Below are 14,282 nucleotides of genomic sequence, written 5' to 3' on the forward strand. Positions count from 1 at the left end.
ACTTTAACAATCCAAAATCCTGATGTCACGACGACAATCTATTTTCGAAGTTAGCTACACGTAGAGCAGGATCAAGCTACTTTTTTTGTTCCAGGTGATGTGGGGAACCTATCGATGTTCATATTGAGATATTAATAATAATCTAAAAGGAATAAAGTTTCTAGTTTGTCATTTACATTAAAACCCGTACTGCGTATACATTTTCATAAATGCACTTACTTCTTCTAAATCATCAAAAATAAAATTAGGCCGTGGTAAACTTGAGCAACACATCGCCTGTTACATAACGCAAAACCAAATTTACTCAGTATTATCTTAGGTTAACCTCCGTCTTTGTTTCCTATTCACATATTACCATTACATAAATTTTCCTTATCATACCATCTCTTTTATAATATCACAGCTGTTTTTATTGCGTTACATTAGTGGCTATTGACAATAACAATACAATTTAAGCTGATAGTGATGGACGCAGCGACTCTGCTCGCCATACAAGTTGAGTCGACTGACTGTGCCTGCTAGCACCCACTCGTCATAATCATGTCGTAGTGTTGCTTCGAATACAGCGCCGCCAGGCTGTGTGTGCGTACCACAACCATGAACTCTTCCCATCCAACCTCACCTTGATCTGGTGTGCCTGCATCCATCTGAATCATTTCTATAATCTCAGTCACTTGGAGTTGTGCACATTGCGGATAATCATGTAATAGCTTATTCAAATGTTGCTCTAGATGTAGAGCCGCTTCCTGACCCTCAATGCTATCCGTCGGTACTCGGTGGGATTTATGACAAGTACACCAATGGTCGGCGATCTCAGCTGTCTTACAAGTGCGGTTGGTAGGTATTGGCAAGAATAAACTTATGCTTCTATCAGGCATAGTATTCATTGCTTCTTCGTTTGATTCTTTCGTTGTCTAATTCGTTAAGGTTGATGAGATCCAGAAGTGTTGCATGCACGTCGAATGGTGTTGTCAACCGGCGCCTGTTAGTTTTCATATTATTATATGCTAGGCTATACGTTTCGCGGAATGATGGTGGTAACAAAATGTGAAATAAAGGCAATCGTTCTTCCAGCCGACCTTGCTTTGTGAATCGTATGTCTCCCCAACGTATACCATGATCGCTTAATAATATTAAAATGGTTTGATCTAGGTATTTGTTGTTGTCGAGATTCTCTAGGAATATCTCGTAGTCATCGTCCATTATTTTTGGGTAGTGCAAATAATCATGAGTCATAGTAGCCTCCCAAAAGAACCCAAAGAAGTTGTCCGATTTTAGTTCCACAGTCAAACCTTCAATGTAGTCCAATAGAACTTTATATAAATATTTGTCACCTATGCATATGTATGTATTGAAGTCTTTTTGATTCCCCACGTGTAGTTCGCTTTCATACATAAAAGTGTGTATGTAGTAATCGGTAGGTACCAGTGAAACCAAGTTTTCCATAATTAAATGTGCTAATCCTGCATTGTCTTCGCCGAATGCAGTATAGTAACCGACATCTTTGTACCAATTCCAAATGAACGGACAATGGTCGAAACTGGCTCTAGAGTTAGGCCAACAAGTATTTTTTAAGTCAGTATATTTGATACCTAGCAACATTGGTGTTAAATTTGGAAACGTATTATCCCCAACTTTGTTATAGCCTAAAAATTCAATAGCACCTTTCTTTTTTAAATAATTTAAGGTTTTAGGCATGGTTCTATAAAAATTTAATCGTGAAACTGCGTCAATGCCCATGATCAATACATTATATCTGCTTATATTTTGTTCTGTTTCCATGGAGTCCTCTGTAAAGAAAACCGGTGACTTTTTTCGTGCTGTAAGAAAAAACTGCTCATAAATAATTCTATACTTGTATTTGCAAGATACTTTTACGAACTCATTCTCGATCTCTATATAATCTGAGAAGTCTATGCATCTTCCATACTGAATTCTTTCATCGACGTCATTTGCATTGATATCTGCTATCGCTGCGGGTCGATAAAATGCTCTGTAACAACAAGTAATGTTGTCCTCATCGGGTACATTGTAATATTGCATATTTTCAGTTATTACCCATATATGGGTTTTATTATTCTGTAATAATGACTGATTAGCGTTATTACAAACTTCAGCGCTATCTGGTAAATCACTAAATTTTCGAATACTCTCATCAAAATGGACGTAACCCAGGAATTGTGCATCCTTACCTGCTTGATAGTAAAACTTTCTTCAGAGTTAACAATTTTGTAATGATTAGCGTCCCAGAACGCGTTTGACGGTCCATTATTCAGGAGAAAAAAATCGATACGTGAGTTAAATGAAATTAGTAGTAGACCGCCACCAAACACTGTAGCAAATAGAAAGAAGTATCTGAGTCGTACTGGGACGGAGCGTGGCCTGCCGCCACTTTTTGTCATGCTGAAAATAAAACAAAACTTCATTATTCAATCAAAAATGGTAATCTCTTTATTAATATATCTGTTAGTATTATTAATGAGGTACTTTTGTTTAAATGTTATTATTATGTATTAATTGTAAATGAAATTATAATATGTACATTTTCATATAATATTCTTTTATTACAATGACAAATGTCAATCATACAATTTACTTTTTAGTGACCATAGAGTGGCCACGAACACAACAGTTTCCTCCCCTCAAATGAACATAGTTTTTACTTATTCTTTAGAACGTAAGTCCAGGATCTGGTCCACGTGACGTTTGTGTACTTCGCCACTCTCTGTTCTGATTAAATAGTGTAGGTGACCTAGGACTTTCTCGATTCTGCCAAATTCCCACTTGTCACGGCCTGTGTAGTCCCTAAACTGCACCTTACGTCCAATCTCGAATTTCCTGGTTACAACGGAATATGATCTCGCCGTCTCTCTCGCTACCTTCCCTCTGAATTTGACATGTAGAGCGGTGCGTACTTCTCTACCGAACATTAGCTCGTATGGGCTCTTGCCACTGCTGACGCTAGGGTCCTTAGCAAATGTTCCTTGATGTCTCGTAGCTGCTCATGTATTGTACCAGGCCCAAAACGGGCAGCATGCAGTGCCTTTTTAATCGTCTGTACGAATCTCTCTGCCTGTCCGTTAGTAGCTGGATGGTAAGGTGCTGACGTTTTATGTATGACTCCCGTATTCTTCAGGAATGACTCAAATTCATTTGATACAAACTGTCGACCATTATCCGATACTAAGGTGAATGGTACTCCAAATGTTGTGAATAAATCCTTCAGTTTATTTATACACCATGAGCTAATGGTAACCTTCGTCGGTATAATCTCCACCCACTTACTGTATGCATCAACTATTATAAATAAGGAATATCCTTTAACAGGGCCCGCAAAATCGATATGTATCCTCTGCCACGGACCAGATGGTTTTCCCAGTGATGTACTTGTACCGGTGTTGGTTGGTTTTGGTTTAATCGGCATTCACGACATTGACTTACTAGACTTTCTATGTCTTTATCTATATTTTCCAATAAACATAACTACGGGCAAGTAATTTCATTTTAACAATTCCCAAATGACCTTTATGCAGTTCGTTTAGTACTGTGTTTTTCAGACTAGCCGGTATCATAACCCTGGTACCTTTTAGTATACACCCATCTTGCACAGTAAGCTCGTTGTCATTATAACCATATCTTTTAACACTTGTGCCCGTCATCAGTGCTTTCATCAGTGTATCATAATCCATGTCTTTCGTGGTTTCTTCAGCTATCTTTTTTCGGTCGATTGTAATGGTGTTCATTTGGTTTCTCTGAAAAACGCTACAAGCGTCAATAATATTCAAGGCTATTTTATCTACCGGAAATCGAGATAAGTAGTCTGCGTTACTATTGCCACTCGATGTTCTGTATTCAATCGTATAGTCAAAACCAGATAGAAAATGGGCGTAGTGAAAAAGCCTCATAGTACTCATTGCCGGTAATGTTTTATGGGGATGAAATATTATAGTGAGCGGTTTATGATCTGTAATTAATATGAACTTCCTTCCGTAACAGAAATTGAAAAACTTTTAAGTCCCCAGAAGATAGACGTCGCTTCCTTGTCAATTTGGCTGTATTTCTTTTCACTTGATGTGAGTGAACGAGATGCGAATGCGATTGGTCTATCGGAGCCGTCAGGCATTCTATGTGACAGAATGGCGCCAAGTCCTGTCGGGGATGCATCTGTAGCGAGTACTACTGGTTTATTGGGATCGAAGTGCATTAGTACCCTTTCACTGATAATTTCTTTTTTATCTTGTCGAAACTCTCTTGACATCTCATGGTCCAATCGAATTCTGTACCTTACTTTAGCAAAGAATTCAAGGAATTCGATTTTTAAGCTAAGTTTGGTATGAATTTATTATAATAATTTGCCATGCCTAAAAATGTTCTGAGTTCGTCAATGTTTTAGGGCGTTCGGCGTCCAGAATTGCTTTAACTTTGTCTCTGTTTTATGTAACCCATTTTTATCAATCGTATGTCCCAAATAGTTAATGCTCTTCTTAAAAAATGACATTTCTCCTTATTTAATTTTAAATTATATTCTTGTAATTTTTGAAGAACTTGACGTAGTCTTGCTAAGAGTTGATTTTCTGAAGATCCTTGAATTATGATATCATCAAAAAACATTTTACTCCTGCCAATCCTTGCAGCAATCGATCCATAAATTTTTGCCACAAGTTAGGTGCTACCTTAACACCAAACATCAAACGGTTAACTTTGAATGAACCCTTATGTGTACTTATTGTCTGCATCATGGCGCTCTCCTCATCCATCATCATGTGTAGGTACGCCTGGCTGACGTCCAATGTGCAAAATATCTCACCACCATTCATTTCTACGAGTATGTCTTCAATTATCGGTATTGGGTATTGGTCGTCTTTGATGACCTTATTTAATGTAACTTTGTAGTCGGCGCATAGACGTATACTTCCATTTGGTTTAACTATCGGAACTACAGGAGTTCCCCATTCAGAGTTGTCTATTTTCGTAATAACTCCTTGTTGACACAAGCGATCTATTTCCGTGTCAACCTTTTCCTTTAGAGCGTACGGTATACGTCTTGGTTTAATAAAAATTGGTGTAGCTCCCTCTTTTAAAGAAAAATTTGCCTTGTAGTTAGGTATACAGCCAAGAGTTCCATCGAAAACCTTTGAATATTCAGCCAATAATGAGTCAAGTTTCGTATCAATATTAGATCGTATATTGTTGATATTGGCTAAATTGAGATTTGTAAGTCTAATCCATGATCGACCAAATATAGGTTCAACGTTTTGTTTGATAATATATAGCTTTCCGCTGAAAAATTGCTGTTTATATTTGCATGTCACGTATACTACTCCGACCGGTTTGATTAATTCTCCTGTATAAGTTTTCATGATAATGTCAGTTTTGAATATTTTTGTATCGAGGTTTAATGCCTTAAAATCTTTATAAGATATTGATGATAGAGCTGCTCCCGTGTCTACCTCCTGTCTCAACAATTTTGTCGTTAATGTGGATCTTAATCATATATTTGTCGTTGATGATTGATCTAATGACGTTCATGTTCCATGGTATACCAACATCGACAATCGACTCCTCGTTCATATCCTGGGCTACATCCTCAGCATGCACCTCCACGTGCTCAGATTGGACCAAATGGTTGCCCCTGAACGGGTGTAAACATACACGAGCTAAATGGCCCTTTCTTTTACATTTATAACTTGTATCGTTATTACATCTACAATTATTAGCTCTGTGGCCTTCACTTCCGCAACGACAACACATTTCCCTTTTATGTCTTTTACTGTTATAACTTGTCTTTTGAATGGGGTTTTCTTATTTAATTGTTGCATTTGATGACTTATATGAGTAGCTTTTGATATGTAAGAACTGTCACACTTTGCTGTTTCTATAGCTGTTGCTGTACGTATGAGATTTGGTAAGTCAGTTACATCGGTACTCTGAAGAATTTTAGCACGTGCGTCATTGTCTTTAAGACCTCGGACAAATTGAAGTGTGATAAAATTATCAGCAATCGATTTATTGCAGTGTTTGCATTTAAAATCACAATCTTGTGCTAAACGTTTTAATTGTGCTGTATATTCTATAATCGATTCATTCTCCTCTTGTGTCCTTGTAATGAATTTGTGTTGAGTTGCCCACATGCTTGGTTTTGGGTCCAAGTAATCATCTAAAATTTTAATAAGTTCGGCGTAACCGACATCAGATGGTTCTTTTGGTGCACATAGATCGTATGCTCTTTGATGTAGTTCTGGAGGAATAGAACTTAAAAGCATGTACATTTTGGTTTGGTTGTCATGGCAATTATTTAAAAGCAAAAACATTTCTAATCTTTTTGTAAAATTTATAAAACTTTCTTTTTCTTGTAATGGTTGAAACATTATCTTCGGTACTACCGTTTCACTGCTTCGAGCGTATGTAGATGTAGGTGTTGCGTAGTATGGTGTAGAAATAGATGTTGTAGGGCGTAAATCCTGTAACCTTACTTGTAGCTGTACTATCAATTCTTCAGTTATATATCTTTCTTCTATTTCCACCTCCACCTGATCATCACATTCTATTATCGATTCAATTTCCGTTTGAATTTGGTCGAACTTCTTTTGATAAGTTGTCAAATGTTCTAGTCTTGCTTTTAATTCGTAGTCTGGAATTTCTTGTTCATTTTGTATTAAATAGTTTTGTAATTTTTAAGCTGCACCCTTATAGAGGCTCGTATTCTTCGAAGTTTTTGTAGTTCCATATCCTCGTCGCCAATATTATGTATTAATTATAAATGAAATTATAATATGTACATTTTCATATAATATTCTTTTATTACAATGACAAATGTCAATCATACAATTTACTTTTTAGTGACCATAGAGTGGCCACGAACACAACACTACCATAAATCAGTATTTATCTTCCATATAGGTGTCGGTTCAATTTCCGATAGAATTTAGAAACAAATGACTCCGAAAATATTGGATCCAATATTAGGTACTAACTTTTATTTATATATAAATAAATTAGTTTTATGAGATTTAGTAAACTTTTATACATATAAATCAGTAATAAATATTATTATATTTGTCTATTTTTGTTTTTCCATAAAATACAATATTTTGTTGAAGTGTACTATATTTTTGTGCAACTCAAGCTATAGTGTAATTTTGTTCCCCGGAAAATATTTATCCAAGGCAAACTTTTTCACACGTGACCAAACAAAAAGTAGTTAGTTACATAGGTATTCAACTTGTAGGTAAACAAGTCGGTAGTTTAAGTGACTGACTTAGAAAGGGTGATCCGGGAAATCGCCCACGAGAGGCCTCGCGCGGTGCCTTTTTTTATTGATTTGAATGACGAGACCAGCTTGCCGTTCTCCATAAGTTAAGCAATACGATCGCCCATGAACAATAGAAACACCATCCAACACCTTGAATTATAAAGTATTGTTTGCTATTCCACTACGCTCACCATCATGAAGCATAGGATGTTAAGTTTTATTATGTCCATTAGTTATACTGGCTACAATGTCCTCCAAACCGGAACTCAACAGTGACGACACACTGTTGCTTGGCGGCTGAAATAAACATTACGGTATTACTTACCCAGGTGGACTCTCACATATGAGAGATCTATCACCAGAGAGCTGACGATCTTTTTAAATACACCACCCTGTTAACTAATAAACTATCAGCTTACTCTTTTATTCATAAACGTTATTTATCTAACGACGGAGCATTGCTGTGATAACAAGCCTGTTTTTCAGTGCCGACGGCATGGCAGCCTTCGCAGTGCGTAGACATAGGGCTGTTGTGATTGCCTTATATTGAGATACAACTTTAATCTAGTTGGCTGTCAGATAAACAAAGCTGAATAAACAGCAAGCCTTAATGAATAAGGGGGTAAGAAACTAATATTTTTTCTTAAATCGGGAAACTTCTTTTTTACTGTACCCGTCCGGCTTTTCGGCTAAATCATTGTTGGAAGGAAAAAGCTATGAAACTAGTTAATTTCATTTACAGATTTTACTCGTGCCGCAAGAGTTGAGTAGGAGCTAGCCAACTAGTAGATGTTGATGACTTTAGATTTGAGGTTGCTCAGGGTTTTTGTTGCCATACCTTAGTTGTACTCTTAATGAGATCGTTAGCCCATGTTTTTATTCCGCTGTTACTTGGTATTACATAATATAAGGTTGATTAATGACGACCATAATAGTCCGGTCAAGTCCGCAAAAAATAGGGTTTAAGCAAGGATATACAACTCAGCTATAGAACTGTAAGTATACACAGTATAATCAGTTATAGAAGATAGATAGTAAGACTTCTAACTCTTTGAGTCTAGTTTAAAATAATTCGCATAGAGCTAAAACTTGGCACGAACTGATGGCCGTTGGGGCGGAAAAGTTCTGGAGTGGCGACCACGAACCGGAAGACGCAGCGTAGGCAGGCTCCCCACGAGATGGACCGACGACCTGGTGAGGGTCGCCGGAGTCCGACGGATGAGGGCGGCCCAGAACCGGTCCCTGTGGCGCTCAATAGGCCTATGTCCAGCAGTGGACGATTCCCGGCTGAAATGATGACGATGACGAATGCTTCAAATACCATTAAATGGAAGGTGAAAAGTCATCGATCTCACATAGTGTTATACAATAATAATCAATTATTAATCTTGAATATAACTTGTATCGGTGATTACCGCGTCAATTACTGAATGGATCCCTGTCAACGTCAGCCGAAACTTAACCTCCGTATATAATAATTAATCATTGTTTTCAAAAAGTATTTCGATATGTGATCAGTAATATCCTTTTAATGACTTTTCAGTCTATCGATAATGGAACGTTCAATTTTAGTGACAGATGTCATTCTCGACTTCAATAACTCTGACGTAAAGTTCATAGTTAAATAAAAGCGAAGTTGTTCGATTTCAGATACATCATGTGGAAGCGACATTTATGTACGAGGTAGTTTCTAGGGTTCCGTACCTCAGAAACCTCTACGGGATCACTTTTGTCCGTCTGTCTTTAAGTCAAGGCCCGTATTGTCAAAATCCCATAGACGTATCAAGTTGAATATTACATCAAATACTCGGGTATACACTATACAGTACCTTTCCGTTGTGAAAAAAAACTTATAAGTTAACGTGATTAAAAGTTATGACCGTTTATGTAACATATTTTGCGATTTTACAAGGGAATCAGAACTTAGGGTTGTTACCCTAGACCTAGAATCATGAAATTAGGCGAGAAGCAACGTCTCATATCATACTCTGCAGGAAAGGCACACTCTCTTGCTTTGGACACATAGCTCGCAAAAACGACAGCCTCGAAAAATAATATTGACGGGAAAAATGGTTAGCGCCCTCGTGGGAGACCATCGGCTAAATGGACTGAACAAATCACTAAACCTTTGCAACTTAAGCTACACCATGCAATTTACGCCGCTGATGATAGAACCAGAGAGAGGGTAGACTCAGCCTATTGCAGACACGATCCTCAGCATTGAGGGAACGACTGGATGGATGGATAGTACGTCTCATAGCACATGTAAAGTCAAAATTTGAAAACCATAAATAAAAAGCGCATTACTTATTACAAACTTATTATTTGAGTTGGTGCAATAACTGTCTAGAGACCGAACCGAAACGTTAAGTGTGTCAACTTTAACTTATATATATATACTTACTTCACTTACCTTGCCAACAAATTCCTACAGAACCCTCGGTACGCGAGTGCAACTTGCACTTGTCCGTTTTTATTTATAGAAAAGATCACGTTTATTTAGTATTGCTAAGTTGGTAAGAGACTAAGTTTGTAGACTGCCTCGGTGGCGTAGTTGTATTGCACGTCCGGTACAATAGCGCTCTGAGGTCCTGGGTTCGAATCCCGGGTCGGGCAAATTGATATTTGGGTTTTTCTGTTCAGTATCAGCCCGGAGTCTGGAATTTGTGCCCGATATGGCGATAGGCTCGCCCCCTATCACATCATGGGACGGAACATACTTGGTGAAAAGTGGGTGCCCTAGTTGCGCCTCTGCATACCTTCGGGGATAAAATGCGTGATGTTATGTATGTATGTATATGTATGTATGCTAAGTTGGTTACTTTTTCGTATTCAATATTAAGGTCTCGTCCATATTTGAAAAATTATGAGAATAAATTTTTACGATGCGCGCGCACACCTTCACAAAAACCGACACTATGAAATTAGCTAGTCATCAGTTAAATTATCACATTATTAGTTAATATGTAATAAGTGTTGGTACAAATAAATTATTAATAGATGCAAACAATCATTATTAAAGACCGGAAGAATTATTTAAAGATATTTAAATCAAATTTATTAACCTAGATAATGCTAATAAAACTTTCTTTCAATGTATTAAATACCTTTTTTTCTATTATTAATGTCGATTTCTCTACAAACATAGCGTAACGCGATGGTTAACATTTTAAGAAATATTTTTATCTTGTTACGCCAAAGAAGTATAACTTACGTGCGTAATGCGTATATAAGTACACACGCATACAAAACCAACTACTATTTATATCAATGATAGTCGTCGAATAGTCATCATATACAATAGAGTAAAGTCGTAAATATCTTATTATGATTATAATATTTTATTGAGAGAGCCCCAACGAACTTGCTTGCGAATACACCTCTCTTGTTTAGTAACTATAGAGCCCAATAGATGGCGCGACCGTAGAAATACATCGCGCTATTGAGTTGTTGCAGGCCGAGAATAACACGTAAGCTCAGAAACGCTTCAGTTTATTCCAGTTAATCGTACTTATAACGTTAAATATAATAACATTGAGCCACCAAAATTTTTGAAGTGCTCTTTAGCGTCACTGACGTAACAGAGCGCTGTATTTGACAAGAAAAATGTGTCTCTAATAAAGATATTAAACTATATGTTAGTTAGATAGACCAGACAACGCCACATTTGTGCGCTCCAAAAGTTATTACCAATTGGTAACAATTCGCTGTCTTATTTGAAATGTTCGTATGACAAGATATCGCAGCGTCCTTAGATATTACTACAAAAATGATATTTACAGAAAATATGCTAATATGTGCATAAACACGTGCAAATCATGATATTGGAAAATATTAGAAGGAAATATTTTAGTTTAATGTTTTGCTATTTCACGGTAAAATAAGTAGCCATAACATAAGCGCAAAACCTTTGTATTACAATCTTCCCTATTACTCTTTGTACTATTGTCATTAAATTTCTTTTATTTTCTAATGTTCCGCTCAACTTCCTTAATTTTTTCTTTCATAAGGACCTGTTACTGGCCATTAACATAAAAAAGGAAAAGAATTAGCGAAATGCCAACGTATCCGTTCACGCGTGATACGTTGACTAAGGGAAATAGACATTTATATATTATATATAGAAAATGCACGATATAAATCTGAAATAGGTAGTATATAATCATGATATCTTTGCTCTTATACTCAACGAAGTGCAACGATTTCTAGACGTGGGTGCAAATATTTTCGGTTCACTTAATCTTTCATATTGTGTGTGAATAAAACGATATTAGTTGCAGGAAACTCCAAGTCTTAATGCTTCCTGTAGTTGAGAATATCCGTTCTTGTTATTAATATCCGGCCTTCTTAGAGGAGCAGAACTCACTTATTAGGTACTGTGAAGGCACTTTGCTGTTTTCGGTAGAATAAATATAATAGAGGTTTCCAATTTTTTTTTTCTCATAGTGGCCTTTCAAAATTTTGTTGGTTCCGGTGGACTTTTATTGTTTTCGCAGAGAGAGTGCATTACAACTACCGCCCAGCCACCGCGGCGGGCGTTTGGACATTTAGGTTGGAGTCAACGTGCCTCTTACGACTCCTAGCAATATTATCTGCCTACATTGATAGAAGCCAAGCCAACATTTTAGTACTTTACTATCAAATCAGATAAATTTTCATGGATCCTGCTTGCGAATTATGGATCCCCATGTTTTAGTCACGCCAACACAGACCCCCGTCAAGTCTCCTGTGTACCCTGGGGGTTCACCTGGACCACTTTGGGAATCAATGATCTAGATACTAATTTACGATCGCAAAGCCCTATCGATGCGATTCAACTGTTAATTTGACAGATAATCACAGTGTAATCACATTAATGGGATATTATTTATGTCAAGGCCACTGGTTTTTGTACAACAGGTTTTCTGTTCTTGTAGGATTATTTGCTAATACTGGTGGTAGGTGATATGACTGGCTATCTAGTACATACCACCGCACCGTCTATTTCTACCGCCAAGCAATAGTGTGCTTGGTCATGCATTAACTGTTGTATTCAGATTTGAAGGATATTTTAGCCAACGTTAATACTAGGCATATTGAGACTCAAACATTATGTCTGGTTGACGAGCGCAGTGGAGTGTCGCGCTGTATTTTATTATAATTCGAAATTCTGTATGGGTTCCTAATGTTTAAGGGCGGTCATATTGCTCACCATCAGGCGAGAAGGATGCTCGTCTCGTCATTCAATAAAAAAACATTATTAATATAATACAGTATTAAACTGTTTATATTTTAGTGAATTCTTTTGTTAATAATGAAAATTATATTCTAAATCGTACCGTGGTCTTGGATCGTTGCATAAATTGATTGCAGCTTTTGAAATATCTCTGTATACGTAACAACGCGTAAACACTCACTAAGGAAACATTTCATAAACGATTTCGTAGTAAATTCTAATTCCTATAACACCTTATTAATAATATTAAATCGAAAGATTGTGAAAACGTTATGATGTTTGTAAGTAAACACAGAAAGCTCTAGACGAATTTGTATAAAATTAATAATTCAATATAACATTTATAGGTTTCTTTTATCTCATAAAAACATTGAATTAGTTACAAGTGAGTGAATAAGACTTGCTGAAGCAATAGGAAAATCAAATTTCTTATTGTATAATTAACCCGAATATCGACTTTTACGGCTATTGTTACAACAGATTGTTCTAAAAATCTTTTAACCGCATTAATAACTTCTTTAACGGCTGTTTTCAATAAACGATACCGTAACTTCGACAGAACACTTGAATTTATTAATTTTGTATAATAGACTAAAATTTTCCATCGCACCGTGGAATATTTTCCATCGCAACGTGTTTGATGTTTATTATTCCGTTGGTATTTATAAATGCTTGTGTTAAGTGCTGACTGCTTCGGTGGTACTGCATGCGCGATACGACAGCGCTCTGAGGTCCTGGGTTCAAATTCTGATTCAGGCAAAGTGATGTTTGGGCTTTTCTGTTCAGTATCAGTCCGGAGTCTGGAATTTGTGGTCAATATGGCTCGCCTCTTATCACATGGGACGGAACACACTCGGCGAAGAGTGAGTGCCCTGGTTATCCCTCCATACCCTTTCGGGGATAAATGCGTGTTCTTGTGTGTGTGTGTGTGTGTGTGTGTGTGTGTGTGTGATGCTAAGTGTTGGTATATTACACCGAGGTTAACTTAATGACATGTTTAGTATTACCTATTTTTAACTATCGACTCAAAAGAGGGATTATATTTAATGTGTGTATCTGTTTATATGTGTGAGCATCTGTATGTCTTTTTGTATATGTTGTCTTTGAAATCGTAGCTTTCAAGCGAATAGACCGACTTTGACACGGTTTTTATTTTAAAGCTGATATGATCGAAATGGTTCTGAGGTGTTATATGAAGATTAATAATTATGAGTATATATATGAAGATTTGTTTATTAAAAGATCAGTTCATTTCCTACCATCACCGTTCCGATTGATTTGAAAAGTGTACTGCTATTACAAAACATGGAAAGCTTGAGTTGATGCATCATCAAGTAGTTTGCGGGATAGCTTACTCTTTAGCAATTTATAGAAATCTATGGGCTCATAATAAAAAAATCTGTAAGCGAAACATATATCGTAACGATGAGTTTGTTGCTAGGATATGTCTTTCCCATACATTTTCTTTGTTTTCTATAGCGTTAACGATTATGGGAAGACATATTGGCTACGACTTCTGACCTCATGTACTAAATGAACAGTTTAGTTATTCATACTACATTTTACATCGAAAAATAATATTGCACGTGATAGAAATCGTGCAAGGTTTAATAAAAAAAATGAACAAATAAAAATATTCAAAACATATTTTTTAAAATATTTATCTTTATCAATACCGCGCTGAAACTTATGACGTCACTCAGAATTGTTTTGAATATAAGGAAGCTCTTCAAATTGTATTCGGTTAGGTGCACAATGAACAAACTTACGTTTTACCGCCACTTTTATCGGATATTTACGTGAGTTGCCAAGTCT

At 36.6% G+C, this 14,282-nt stretch overlaps 1 pseudogene; it reads right to left on the reverse strand.

The window, feature by feature from the left end:
* Nucleotides 1–392: 392 nt before the first annotated feature.
* LOC119190253 lies at nucleotides 393–5,953 on the reverse strand (annotated as a pseudogene).
* Between the last annotated feature and the right edge of the window lie 8,329 nt (nucleotides 5,954–14,282).

The sequence above is a fragment of the Manduca sexta genome, chromosome 23 (assembly GCF_014839805.1).
Source record: "Manduca sexta isolate Smith_Timp_Sample1 chromosome 23, JHU_Msex_v1.0, whole genome shotgun sequence".
Classification (NCBI taxonomy): domain Eukaryota; kingdom Metazoa; phylum Arthropoda; class Insecta; order Lepidoptera; family Sphingidae; genus Manduca; species Manduca sexta.